General features: G+C 31.3%; 1 pseudogene; it reads left to right on the forward strand.

Annotated features, from left to right (window-relative positions):
- Nucleotides 1-8,605: 8,605 nt before the first annotated feature.
- The window catches only part of LOC116015865, an 8,318-nt pseudogene continuing 3,191 nt past the window's right edge, over nucleotides 8,606-13,732 (forward strand).

The following is a 13,732-nucleotide window of genomic DNA, read 5'->3' on the forward strand; positions in this document are numbered from 1 at the left end:
TCGGCTCCTCTTGCGTTGGGTTAACCATTTTTGCTGGGAAAGAACTCTTTAGCTGCAACTCTCAGTACAACACCAAATTGTAAGATACATATGAAGTAGAGCAACATAAAGGTTATAAAAATCAAATATTTATTTCTATAAAAAATAAATAAACAAATAAAAATAAAATTCTCATTTATATGGATAAACAAAGAAAGAAGGTGTAGCATAAGATCTAATTTTAATAGAGCATAAATTTACAAAAATTTTAAAAGATACACAGAGAGAAAATCAATACATATGGATTTTATTACAAATACAGAACGAAAAAGAAGTAGTCCTCACTCCTTTGCAATAAAACCACTAGTATGAATCAACAAGCAAATTCAATAGGAAAAACAAAAAAGTTGTAAGAGAATTACTTTGAAAAGAAAAATAAACAAAAAAAAAAGTAAAACTAAAACTAAATATTACATTTTTGAAAAACTAAATATTACATCATGAACTTCCATGCTAATATAATCAATTTGCTATTTATAATTTTAAGAATTAATAGGAAACTAATTAATACATCCAAATGAATTTAATTTGGAGCTAATATTAAATTCATATTTTGTAGTGATTATGAATTGACTATTTGACAAACATCAATGCATTAGTAATTTGTTTAGTCTGTACATGCAATTTAATTGGTAGGTTATAGATAAAGACGCAAGATCAAGATTCACCCGTCACCATTTTGTCGAGCCGGAATGAGGCCTTTAGGGCAAGAGGTGTTAGTTTTTTTTTGGACAAGTTTTAAAAAGAATTATTATTATTATTATACTAGCAGTTGGCCCCGTGCGATGCACGGAATGAAAATATATCAAGTGATGCACGGGGAATATTATTGAAAGAAAGACTAAATTATAAATTATTAAAAATCTTTTTGTAAATTATATTAGTAGAAGTACAATTAATTTTTGATTCATCACAAAGTAATATTTTAAGGCCGTCTGGGTGACTTATTCTTGATGCAGCGACATATAATTGATCATAAATAAATACTAATTTTTTTAATTAGTATTGAGAGACCTCCTGGCAATATGCTTAAGAGATGCAGATCTCTAATAGGTTAAATTAATTGATTTAATATTAGTCTGGGTCTAATTACATTTTTTATTTGTTTTGCCTACCTAAATATAATTTTGTTATGTTTAATTTGATATGAATAATAATTAATATAGATATTAAAGGTATGTTATTCTCANGTATATAACTAAAATAGATTTAAATAGTATTTGCACATAATAAATATATTTCTATTTAATACTATTTATTCTACACCGTATATGCTTATAATTATTTAATATCCGATTTATTACAAATTTAATTTAATTTTTTACATTTTAGTCTTAAGCATTATGTAGTTTCAATTTTTAAATGTATAATTTTTTATTTTACCTCATTGCATCTTACAATACACTTATTGCATGTAAAGTTTCAAAGCTCATTAATGCATGTAAAATTCAAATAATTGAAAGTTGTGAAGCCACCAGTAGACTAAACCAAAATTAGCATCACCTTTCACACCCAAACCCAAATCCATTCACACCATCACCAGTTTCACCAGTAATTTGTGTGTGTGTGTGTGTATACACACACATACATACACATATGGTGTTTCTTTTAATAATTGCTGCATATTTTCGTTGGTATATTCCAAATTAAACTCATTTGAATATATTAATTAGTTTCCTATTAATTCTTATCTTAAACTTATAAATAGGAAAATATATCCTATTTCTCTGTATAAATCTTTGGAAAAAAATTAAGGTGAAATATTGTAGGGAAAAGACAGTGCCATCTACGGAGTACAAGATTGTATTAAGTGTAAAAGATATAGCCGCTATTTGCATAATAGACTTTCCTTAAATTTTTATTTAGTTACCTCCGGATATAGTAAAATAGAAACTCAAATAAGTAATTAAAAAGTGAATTGAAATGTAACGTCAAACCGTTTCTAAGTGCGACCGAATAAATTAAAAAGTGAATTGAAACTTAATGTAATGTCAAACCGTTTCAAAGTACCACCGAACAAAAAATCACGCAAGCAAGCATCACTTCATCTCGCCATTGACTTCTTATATATAGCGTGCCTTGCTCAAACTTCATTCTTCACCAGATCGGAATTGTGCGAGTGAACTTATAGGAGAGACAACCTTGTTGCTACTATTTGTATATTTGTCTAAACGATGTTTTTGTGAGTTTTCATTTTCATTTGAGATTGAACTTTTTCTAGTTTTTGCTCTAATTTATTCCATTGTTGTTTGGTTGTTCTTCATTTCGCTTGGTGAGAGATTCTAGGAGTACTCTTCCAACCTTTGATTCCTTGTAGTCTTTTTCCAGCATAATTTTCATTTCCCTCTTTGTCACTTTGATGTTTTTAGTTGGTTTAGTAATTGATTTGATTTTGATTTATCCATTATTTCCCATTTTCTATAACCTTTGTTTTTCTCCTTGAACTTGCTAATTGTTTTGGCAATTTTGTTGCAGCTCGGAGGACTACTTTTGTTTCTGCACTTGCAATAAAACCTTAAGGTATGTTTGTTTTCTCTTTGTATTTCCTTCAAAATTTCGTAAATTCTTGCTCTTCAAAATTTCGTAAATTCTTGCTCTATTAGATTAGATCTTATGTCACACCTCTTTAATTGTTTATCCGTAAAAGTGAGAGTTTATTTATTTATTTTTTTAATTCTTGTAATTTCACGTACAACTCATCCTAATGTCACATCGAAGTGGGTGTATATTTAAGAAATTTGTATCCGCTCCCTTGAGTGTGAATACTAACTAAATAATTAAATAATATATAATAAAATACACAAATTAAAGTTCAAGATCCATAATAAAACCAAATATCAGTTAAATTTCATTTGTTATTATTGTAATTTGCAACTCACCTTGGCCCCACCTAAGAGAGAGCAGGAGTATGATTTTAATTGTGATTGTGAATTTGTTTATAATATAAATAGAGTCTTCATTTAATAATTATCAATTGATTTTAATTATAACCGTTGATTTAGTAATAATATAATTAAATATTTTACTAAATAGAATTGTCATTTAAAAATTATCAATGAATTTTAATAATGATCATTGATTTATTCATAATATAATTAAATATTTTAATAAACAAAATTGTCATTTAACAATTATCAATTAATTTTAATTATGATTGTTGATTTATTAATAATATATTTAAAGATTTTACTAAACAGAGTCATCATTTATTAATTAATAATTATCAGGTTGATTTTAATTATGATTATGCATTTATTAATAATATAATTAAATATTTTACTAAACATAGTTGATTATCATCAATAGTTATACTATGGACCCACACAATTTACATATTCAATATAATGTTCACAAATCACAATTCAAATTGTGAATAATCAGTATATAAATTGTGAACATTCATTATGCAAATTGTGTATTTTGGACCCGGGTCTACATTGCAAGGTGGACTCGGGTCCACAAAATAATTTGCCGTTGAATATAATTGTATATGTGTAATCTTTCATATTTATAAAATAGAATGTAACATTGCACTTAAAAAAAAATTATATCAAACTAATATCACTTAGGTTTCATTATTTAACGTCAATAAGAGTATGCTTTAAATTAAACATACCTCATTTGTTCAATTTGTGTTTGATTCAATTAACAAAAATTAATTCAAATTATTTATAATTTAATTTTTATAGTAAATAATCTTTGTGTGTGTGTATACACACACACATACATACACATATGGTGTTTCTTTTAATAATTGCTGCATATTTTCGTTAGTATATTCCAAATTAAATTCATTTGAATATATTAATTAGTTTCCTATTAATTCTTATCTTAAACTTATAAATAGGAAAATATATCCTATTTCTCTGGATAAATCTTTGGAAAAAAATTAAGGTGAAATATTGTAGGGAAAAGACAATGCCATATACAAGATTGTATTAAGTGTAAAAGATGTAGCCGCAATTTGCATAATAGACTTTCCTTAAATTTTTATTTAGTTACCTCCGGATATAGTAAATAGAAACTCAAATAAGTAACTATAAAGTGAATTGAAATGTAACGTCAAACCGTTTCTAAGTGCCACCGAACAAAAAATCACACAAGCAGCACTTCATCTCGCTATTGACTTCTTATATATATAGCGCCTTGCAAAAAACTTAATTGTTCACCAGAGCACAAACGGAATTGAGCGAGTGAACTTAGAGGAGAGACAACCTTGTTGCATGCTATTATTTGCTTAAACGGTGTTTTTGTGAGTTCTCATTTTCATTTGAGATTGAACTTTTTCTAGTTTTTGCTCTAATTTATTCCATTGATTTTTTATTGTTCTTCATTTTGCTTGGTGTGAGATTCTACGAATACTCTTCCAGCCTTTGATTCCTTGTAGTCTTTTTCCAGCCTAATTTTCATTTTCTTCTTTGTTGCTTTGATGTTTTTAGTTGGTCTAGTAATTAATTTGATTTTGATTTATCCATTTCCCATTTTCTATAATATAATCTTTGTTTTTCATCTTGAATTTACTTGCTGACTGTTCTGGCAATTTTGTTGCAGATCGGAGGACTACTTTTGTTTCTGCACTTGCAATAAAACCCTAAGATATGCTGGTTTTCTCCTTGTGTTTCTTTTAAAACTCGGAAAATTCTTGCTCTGATCTATTAGAATTAGACCTTAAGTCACACCTCTTTTTTTGTTTATCCGTAGAAAAAGAGAGTTTAAAAAAAAAAAATGTTTCAAGTGTAAAGATCTAATATTTTCTAGTCTTTCTGTTTCTCTATACTTTTTTTCTGTTTTTTTTTTTGCTTTGTTTTGTTTTTCATCTTGAATTTGCTTGCTGATTCGTACTGGTGATTTTGTTGCGGAGGAGTAAGGACTAGTTCTTTTCTGTTCTACATTTGCAATAAAACTCAAAGGTATTATGATTTTCTCTATCTTTTAAAATTTAGTGAATGTCTACTCTATGGATCTTATGTTACACCTCTTTCTTTGTTCATCAATGGAAATGAGAATTTTTCTTTTTACTTATTTATTTATTTAGGGTAAGAGTAAACATGCATCTAATTTTTCTAATCTTTATGTTATTGTATTTCAATTCATGTATGTGTATCTTACAATTTGGTACGGTGTTGTATTGAGAGTTGCAGGCAGCTAAAGAGTTAATTTCCCAGCGAAAATGGTTAACCCAAACGTAGCAGGAGGAGCCGGTGAAGGCAACAGCAAATGCGACAAGGGCAAGGGAAAGATGGTGATGGAAGACAACAGCGATGGCGATAAAGGCAAGGGGAAGATGATAAAGACTTCCGAGGATCGGACGACATCCCAGTTCTACCCGAGTTAGATTTGCAGTCATATGAAACGTTAGCAGAATCGCTCCACAAACAAATGCTTGAGGTCAAGGCAGGGAAGGAGAGATCGTCTGAAGAGTCTACTGTGAAGGAGGGGAAAGAAGAAGAAGAAGAAAGAAAAGCTCCACCAGCACAGGGAATCCAAAGGGGATGGCAGAGATGAAGAAGAACAGTAGAGGTGAAACTACTGTGTATCGTTCCAGAATTGGAAGGAGCCAAACGGGGAATAAAGGCAACTGGGAAAGCCCCCAGGAACGTCCCTGGAAGGTGACAATGAAAACCCAAAGGAGCATCGATATCCCAGCAAAGAAAGCTACTGAAACCCCTAAAACGGAGAAAGATAGATGAAGTGATAGCGGCTCTAACACAGCGCAAGGAACAGCTGGAGAGAGAGTTGCAGGGATGGAGTGATTGGACGAGCGTGAGGGTTGGGCAGGCAGCTCATCTGGCTCTTTGCGAAGAGTGCAATGAGCTTCACCAAAGGAAAGGAATGAAGGAGTGTCCTACTTGTCGAACTCCAAAGCCATGACAACAAGAACCTAAGCTGGGTTGATGGCATGCAAGAGTTCTAGTTCAATGGTTGAAAACTAAGAAACATTATTTAAGATATGCATCTTCACTCATGCGTACGAACTACTAACCAGCAAACCACACAAGAGATATAAATCACATTAAAAAAACTTTAGGTGATAGACTCGAGTGAAATATAATATTGTATTTTCATCTTTATAAGTTGTAACATTTAAGTAATAATTAGTTTGGTAGTAATAGTTAATTCAGTGACAAATGTATTGCCAATCTCACACATTTAGAAGTGTAACGTATGCAAGTATTACATTTACATTTAACGTACATGTAATAATTAGTTTTATGGATGCAATCTTATTTAATACGGAGTATAAATTAAATTAAATTTGTCATTCTTGCAATTTCACAACTCACATTGGCCCACCTCAAAATTAATGTACATTTTAAATTGATTTTGTAACATTAATTCACCCACCCTGACCCTACCTTGAAGTTAGTGTAAATTTTAAAATTTTGCAATTATTTTCATTCAGTGCGCGAATACAAATATTTTTTCTTCTTAATAAAAACACAAATAATGTAAAATAAATAAATCTCTGTTATTCCTGAGATATGTAGTATTTTTTTTGGACGACGATGAAAAATATAATCACAACCACTACTTAAAGATATGCATGCACCCTCCCTCATGTGTATTAGCCGGCAAACCACAAAAGTGCGAAAAATCATAATAGAAAAATATTGTGTGAGGGACTCGGGGGAATACAATGCAAAATGTGCTTTCATTTCTATAAGTTGTAACGTATATGTAATAATTAGTTTGGTAGTAATAGTTGACACGGTGCCAAATTTATTATCAAATTGTCACATTTAGAAGTGTAAAGTATGTAATTATTACATTTACATTTAATGTACATGTAATAATTAGTTTTGGATGTAATCTTATTTAAGGAAAAATTGTAATTTATACCCCTCCATAATATGCCAATTATCAATGTGACCCTTGAATTATTAGTGGTGTAAATGTTGTCTCTCAATTTTCAAAACGGTATATACATTACCCCTCCCGTACTATATGGGAGGGGCAATATATGTACCATTTTATAAATTGAGAGGCAACATTTACACTACGCGAGGGCAATATATGTACCATTTTGAAAATTGAGAGGTAACATTTACACTACTAATAATTCAGGGGTAACATTGTAATTGGCATATTATGGAGGGGCATAAATTATAATTTTCCCCTTATTTATTGTTTTCCAAGTCGTTCAATATTAAAATGTATGTTTTCATTACCACCGTTGACATTGTGGAAAGAGTAAAGTGTATAAACTACTTGGAATTTACTACGTATTAAATGTCGAGCAAATTTTTTTTTTTTTTAAGCTTTATGATATGTAATATGAGGATGACTTGAATAAGAGTAGTTTGAGATTAATTGATTGTATTCAAAATATGTTCAATTCTTGTAATTTCACAACACATCCTAATGTCATATCGGAGTGGGTGTACATTTAAGAAATTTGGATCTGTTCCCTTGAGTGTGAATACTAACTAAATAATTAAATAATATATAATAAAATACACAAATTAAAGTTCAAGATCCATAATAAAACCAAATATAAGTTAAATTCTATTTGTTATTATTGTAATTCGCAACTCACCCTGGCCCAAACTAAGAGCGAGCGTATATTTTAAAATTTTGCATCACTTTTCAGAGTACAAATACAAACTATTTTTCATCTTAATAAAATTTTATAAATATAGAAAAATTAAAGTTTAAAATACATAATAAAAATTAATATAATATACATTATAACATAATAACTTAATTGTTCAAAAATTTTAAGGTAAATAAATATTCATTCAAAATTTTAAATAAACTTCATTCGTCCAAAATTAAAATTAATAGTTCAAATATTGGGTGGACAAAAATTTATATGGATGGTGTGTGTTTATGTATATATACACTCAATTCAAATATGTGACATGTATAAATTTTAAAATCTATCACTTACTATTGCTCAAAAAATTGATATATCACGATCCACCACTTACAATTATCCAAAAAAAATTGATTCATGTGAACTAGATTTAAATATCTGTGGTTTGGATTATACCATGTTGTGTTTATAATTCTTTCTTTTATATGTTTACATATTATATTTATTTTTATATTATACTATTTATGACCTACTAGTAATGTTCGAAGTTTGAACTCACGATCAAGAATAAATTGTATATTACTTATAAAGAAAAGCGTGATACTTTTAAAAAATATGTAATACTTTTAAATTAAAATGTAATTTTAGGACTTGAATAGTTACTTATGAGAAAAAAGTGTAATGCAACTAATAAATAAATTGATTGATTATTATTTTAAAAGAAAATGTAATACTTATGAGGTAAAATGTAATACTTATAAGATAAAATATAATACTTTTATTATTTTTGTTGAGTGTTGAAAGATTATTTATTAAGAAAATTATAGTACTAAGAAAAAGAATGAAATTATAAAAAATCTAACTCATTAATAAGACCGTCATATTTTGTCAAGGTCGAAAGGTAAACTAGCGGTTGCAGCATGTAATGTTCAAAAGATTTTGAATTTTTGTGAAGCGCCGCAAAATCGCCAACGTTAAATACTGACCACTGCGCATAACGGTAATTATTTCTCTTCCTCACGCAGTCACGCTCCCAGTCCCCAGACTCTCTCTAATCAAGTCAATCCAAGAAAGCAAAACAGGGAGAGAAAGGAGAGAGAAATGGCGGTTGCGAATACGATGATCAACGGGGGCAAGGCAACAACGCTAGCAGCCTTCCGGCGATGCCGCCGACGAGTCCGTCGACACCCAATCCGTTCTCAAAAGGTCTTCCTGCCCTTATCTGTATTTTGTGTATACATCTTCATTCCACTTGAATTGCATCTGATCCAGTATTCAATTTTCTTTGCCGTCAATATTTGATTCAGTTAAGGCTTCAAAAGAATTTTCTGAATTAATTCGTTTTTTCTTCAATCTGAAAGATTAGGTTTTGGGTATTTGATTCATTTCTCCTGATTCTTATTGATGAATATCTTTCATCTTAATGCCCTAGCAGCCTTCCGGCGATGCCCCCGACGAGGCGGACGGTGCCGTCTGCTAAGTCCGTCGACACCCAATCCATTCTCAAAAGGTCCTTCTGCCCTTATCTGTATTTTGTGTATGCATCTTCATTCCACTTGAATTACATCTGATCATCTGATCCAGTATTCAATTTTGTTTGCCGTCAATATTTGATTCAGTTAAGGCTTCAAAAGAATTTTCTGAATTTATTCGTTTTTTCTTCAATCTGAAAGATTAGGTTTGCGTATTTGATTCATTTCTCCTGATTCTTATTGATGAGTATCTTTCATCTTAATGCCCTAGTTTTTAATTAGCTAGGGTTTGTAAGAAACTGAGTTGAAGTATTAGGTTATACTAACATTTAAATTGATGTTTTCCTGCCAACTACTATGCCACAGCTCCAAGTTCCTTTTGTCCATAATAGGGCTATTGCTAACTGAAGTTCTATAGTGCCCATAGAGTGATAGTAGAACAAAAAACTCTTTTGGCATTAACTGAAAAATTACATGAACTCTTTGAGTTGAAACATTTTTCTTGCTTATAGCTCCTTCATGTGTTTGAATGACTTCGCTCTTGAGGCTCTTCACAACATCATTTTAAGTCAATATTTGCATTTTCTCTCTATGTACCTTTTATTTCATTTGGATTTCAGATTTTCAGTTTTGTTTGCTTCAAAATAGTAAATGCAATCAGTTCCTTGAAGGTGGGAAGATGGACTTGCTGATAGAGTAGAGTATGACTCCGCTGGTAATATTGAAACAGAGATAATTAACAAATCTCCTTTTGTTCAGGTATCTTATTTATAGAAATCTTGCTGATGAGTTTAGTCATATTATTGCTCTTTTCTATTGTTGCTGTTGAGTGTTTCTAAAGTTGAACCTGTCTTGCAGATTCCCCTTGGTGTAACTGAAGATAGATTGATTGGTTCAGTTGATGTTAAGGAGTCTGTAAAATCTGGAACCACTGTTTTTCAACCTGGCCTTCTAGCAGAAGCTCATTGAGGAGTTTTGTATGTTGATGAGATTAATCTGCTGGATGAGGGCATTAGCAATTTACTTCTGAATGTGTTGACAGAGGGAGTTAATACTGTAGAAAGAGAGGGTATAAGCTTTACGCATCCATGCAAACCATTGCTAATAGCTACATATAACCCTGAAGAAGGTTCTGTCCGTGAACATCTATTGGACCGCATTGCAATAAATTTGAGGTACACCTTCTGATACCATTTGATTTACCTATATAAACAATTCCAGTATTCCTATAAATATATTCTACTAATAACTCAGCAACTACATATACTTACTATTTTATTCTCATTCAAATATATCTTTTTAGCTATAGAACATTTGGTCGAACTTCAAATCCTCAAGGTGTATTGTGATTTTCATCCTCATATTAGTTTATCAGGGTGGGCCCACTCTTCTGAATCCTGCATCTGAGAGCTTTGAGTCTACTCAATTTAATAATAATACAATCCTTTTGCAGTGAAGATCTTCCAATGAGTTTGAAAACCATGTTGCAGCAGTAGACATAGCAATGCAGTTTCAGGAGTGCAGTGATGAAGTTCTTAAAATGGTGGATGAAGAAACAGATTTTGCTAAAACACAGGTACCAATTGTCAAAAAAAGAAAGATTCAGATGATTTAGATGACTATTCTACTCAAGTGATTGCATTATTTGGTGGAATTGGTGCTTTGAAAATAGTCTTCAGATAATGAAGCTCTTAAAATGATGGATGAAGAAGCTTATTATGCAAAAACACATGTTTGTCAAAAAGAAAAATCTAGATGGTTTAGACAACTATTCTACTACAGTGCTTGCATTGTTGGGCATGGAAAATAGTCTTCACAAAAATCGGTTAGAACTTAGAACTAGAAAAGGGTGAGGCTCATATTTTAGTTGGAAGGTGAGCATGTGCTGACATAATGTAGAAATGATCAGGTTCATTACCTGTAGATTAGGATATAGATTTGTTCAAAGATGGCAGTAACCATTTGTTGATTTGAAATCCATAGGCATCATGTCTAATTTGTTATTTGTAGAAGGATGATTAGCTAGCCATGACTCCATGAGATGAAGATATTAAATTAATCATCTCACCTTCAAAGCCCATTAAACATTGAAGTTCTGTCCTAAATCAGCACGTTTGAAAATCTTATTAGTGCTAGCTATACTGATTACATTAGTTAACAATGCTAAGTTTTGTCCTCTATTTAGTCCCATAATAACATGTCTGAGGTTCCTCTATACGAAATAATCCTTAGTTAACAAGATACTTCAATTGACTTAATTGAAAAGATTTTTCCTTGTAAAAATTGCAACAATTTCTCATTGCATGTTCTATTTCCACACACTAACTTCTGTTATTGGCATAACAACTAAGTCTGACTTCATTCTTTGAAGATAATTTTGGCCAGGGAGTATCTAAAGGATGTTTTGGTCGAGATCAGCTAAAATACTTGGTTATGGAAGCTATCCGTGGTGGTTGCCAGGTACATGCCAAAAATCTCTACTAGTTTTTCATTAGGAATGCTCGAGACTAGAATTTGACTGAGACTTTCCATGTCATAACTATAAGTAAGATGATAAATTGTATCAAGTTGAATAAATAAATGTATTCCACAGTCCACACTGCAAAAGAATAGCTTAATGGCATTGATATCAAGTTGTTTTGCTGAAAAGTATGATACTTACCTAAGATGACTTATCGCATTGTTCATTTGATAAGGTTGTAGCTTACAACAAGATAAGATAAGAGAATCATCCAGAACCATCTCAAATAAAATTTTCACATTTATTTCATGGAAGAAATTGTTATATCTTGCTACTAAATTTCTCTACAGTATGGCTGTTTCTTAAATCTCAAGTCCTAATGCAATTGACTGACATCCATTTTGGAATTACAGGGGCATAGAGCTGAAATGTATGCTGCTCGTGTTGCCAAATGCTTAGCTGCTCTTGAAGGCCGTGACAAAGCTAATGTCGATGACCTGAAGAAAGCTGTAAGCTGTGTTATACTTTGTATTTTCTGAGTTATTCATGTTTGAACTGTTTGAGTGATAAGCAATATGTCATGACATTTCTACTTCTTACATCCATTCCAGATTTTTTTAATTACTCAAATTGGTGGTACAGTTTAGGCAGTAGTCTCTACCCTATTACGGAGTACTAGTCTCAAGAATTAAAATCATATCAAAGTTCATATCAACACTGAATAAATGAAATTTTACCATTAATTTGGGGTGGTGTGATTGTCTCTACGCAATTTAAATTTTACCATTAATTTAATAATAATACAATCCTTTTGCAGTGCAGATCTTCCAATGAGTTTTGAAAACCGTGTTGCAGCAGAAGACATAGCAACGCAGTTTCAGGAGTGCAAGTTCTTAAAATGGTGGATAAAGAAACAGATTTTGCTAAAACACAGGTACCATTTGTAAAAAAAAAAGAAGTTCCAGTGTGTGTTTGGTTCGCACATGGGGATCGGAATCGGTATGGGTATCAAATACTTGGTAAGGGTAATGGGTTTTGGTGAAAGTATTTTGCATGTTCGGTAGTATGGTGGAATGAGAATGATTATTAATAATTGGGGAAGAAAGGAGGAAGGGAAATGAAATCTTATTTAACAAGGGTTTGAGTTTTTTAATTAATGGAGTATTCCAAATTCATAGTAGTATTCTAAAAACCTGTCAACCAAACAATAACAATCACTTTGATACCCATACCTTGTACCAAAACCCGTCAACCAAACACACCCTCAGATGATTTAGATGACTATTCTACTACAGTGCTTGCATTATTTGAATATTTGGTGCTTTGAACACAGTCTTCAAATAATGAAGTTCTTAAAAATGCAAGCACGGTAGTAGAATAGTCATCTAAATAATGAAGAAGCTTATATTTAAATACACATGTAGAATATGTGTATGTGTATATAGAAATGTTATACTGTGAAAGCTATCAAGCTGTACAAAGGAGCCTATATATACATACTAACAGGACTCAGCCACTCATTTGAATTTCAAAATGAGTAGCTGAGAGTTATTTCCTAATAACCTTCTAATAGTCCCCCTCAAGTTGGAGCATAAATATCAAACATGCCAACTTGTTACATATATATAAAGTTCGACTCTTACTAAGACCTTTCGTGAATATGTCAGCCATCTGATCATCGCTCCGAACGTGCACAATAGATGTTAGTCCTTGTTCCACTTTCTACCGTTAAAATGACAATCAACTTCAATATGCTTCGTCCGCTCGTGAAAAATTGGATTATTCGTGATATGTATGGCAACACGATTATCACACAACATATCTACCGGTAACTTCACTTCTATACCCACTTCTTTTAGAGAATATTATGCACCCGAACTATTTCGTGAAAAATTGGAAAATATTCTTCAGAAAAATTGGTTAGAACTAGAAAAGGTGAGGCTCATATTTTAGTTGGAAGGTGAGCATGTGCTGACATAATGTAGAAATGAATCAGGTTCACTACCTGTAGATTAGGATATAGATTTGTTAAAAGATGGCAATAATCATTTGTCTATCTGAAAGCCATAGGCATCATGTCTAATTTGTTTTTTTTTTTTTTTTTTTTTACATAATGTAGAAATGAATCAGGTTCACTACCTGTAGATTAGGATATAGATTTGTTAAAAGATGGCAATAATCATTTGTCTATCTGAAAGCGCCATAGGCATCATGTCTAATTTG

The sequence above is a fragment of the Ipomoea triloba genome, chromosome 4, assembly GCF_003576645.1.
Source record: "Ipomoea triloba cultivar NCNSP0323 chromosome 4, ASM357664v1".
Taxonomy (NCBI): Eukaryota; Viridiplantae; Streptophyta; class Magnoliopsida; order Solanales; family Convolvulaceae; genus Ipomoea; species Ipomoea triloba.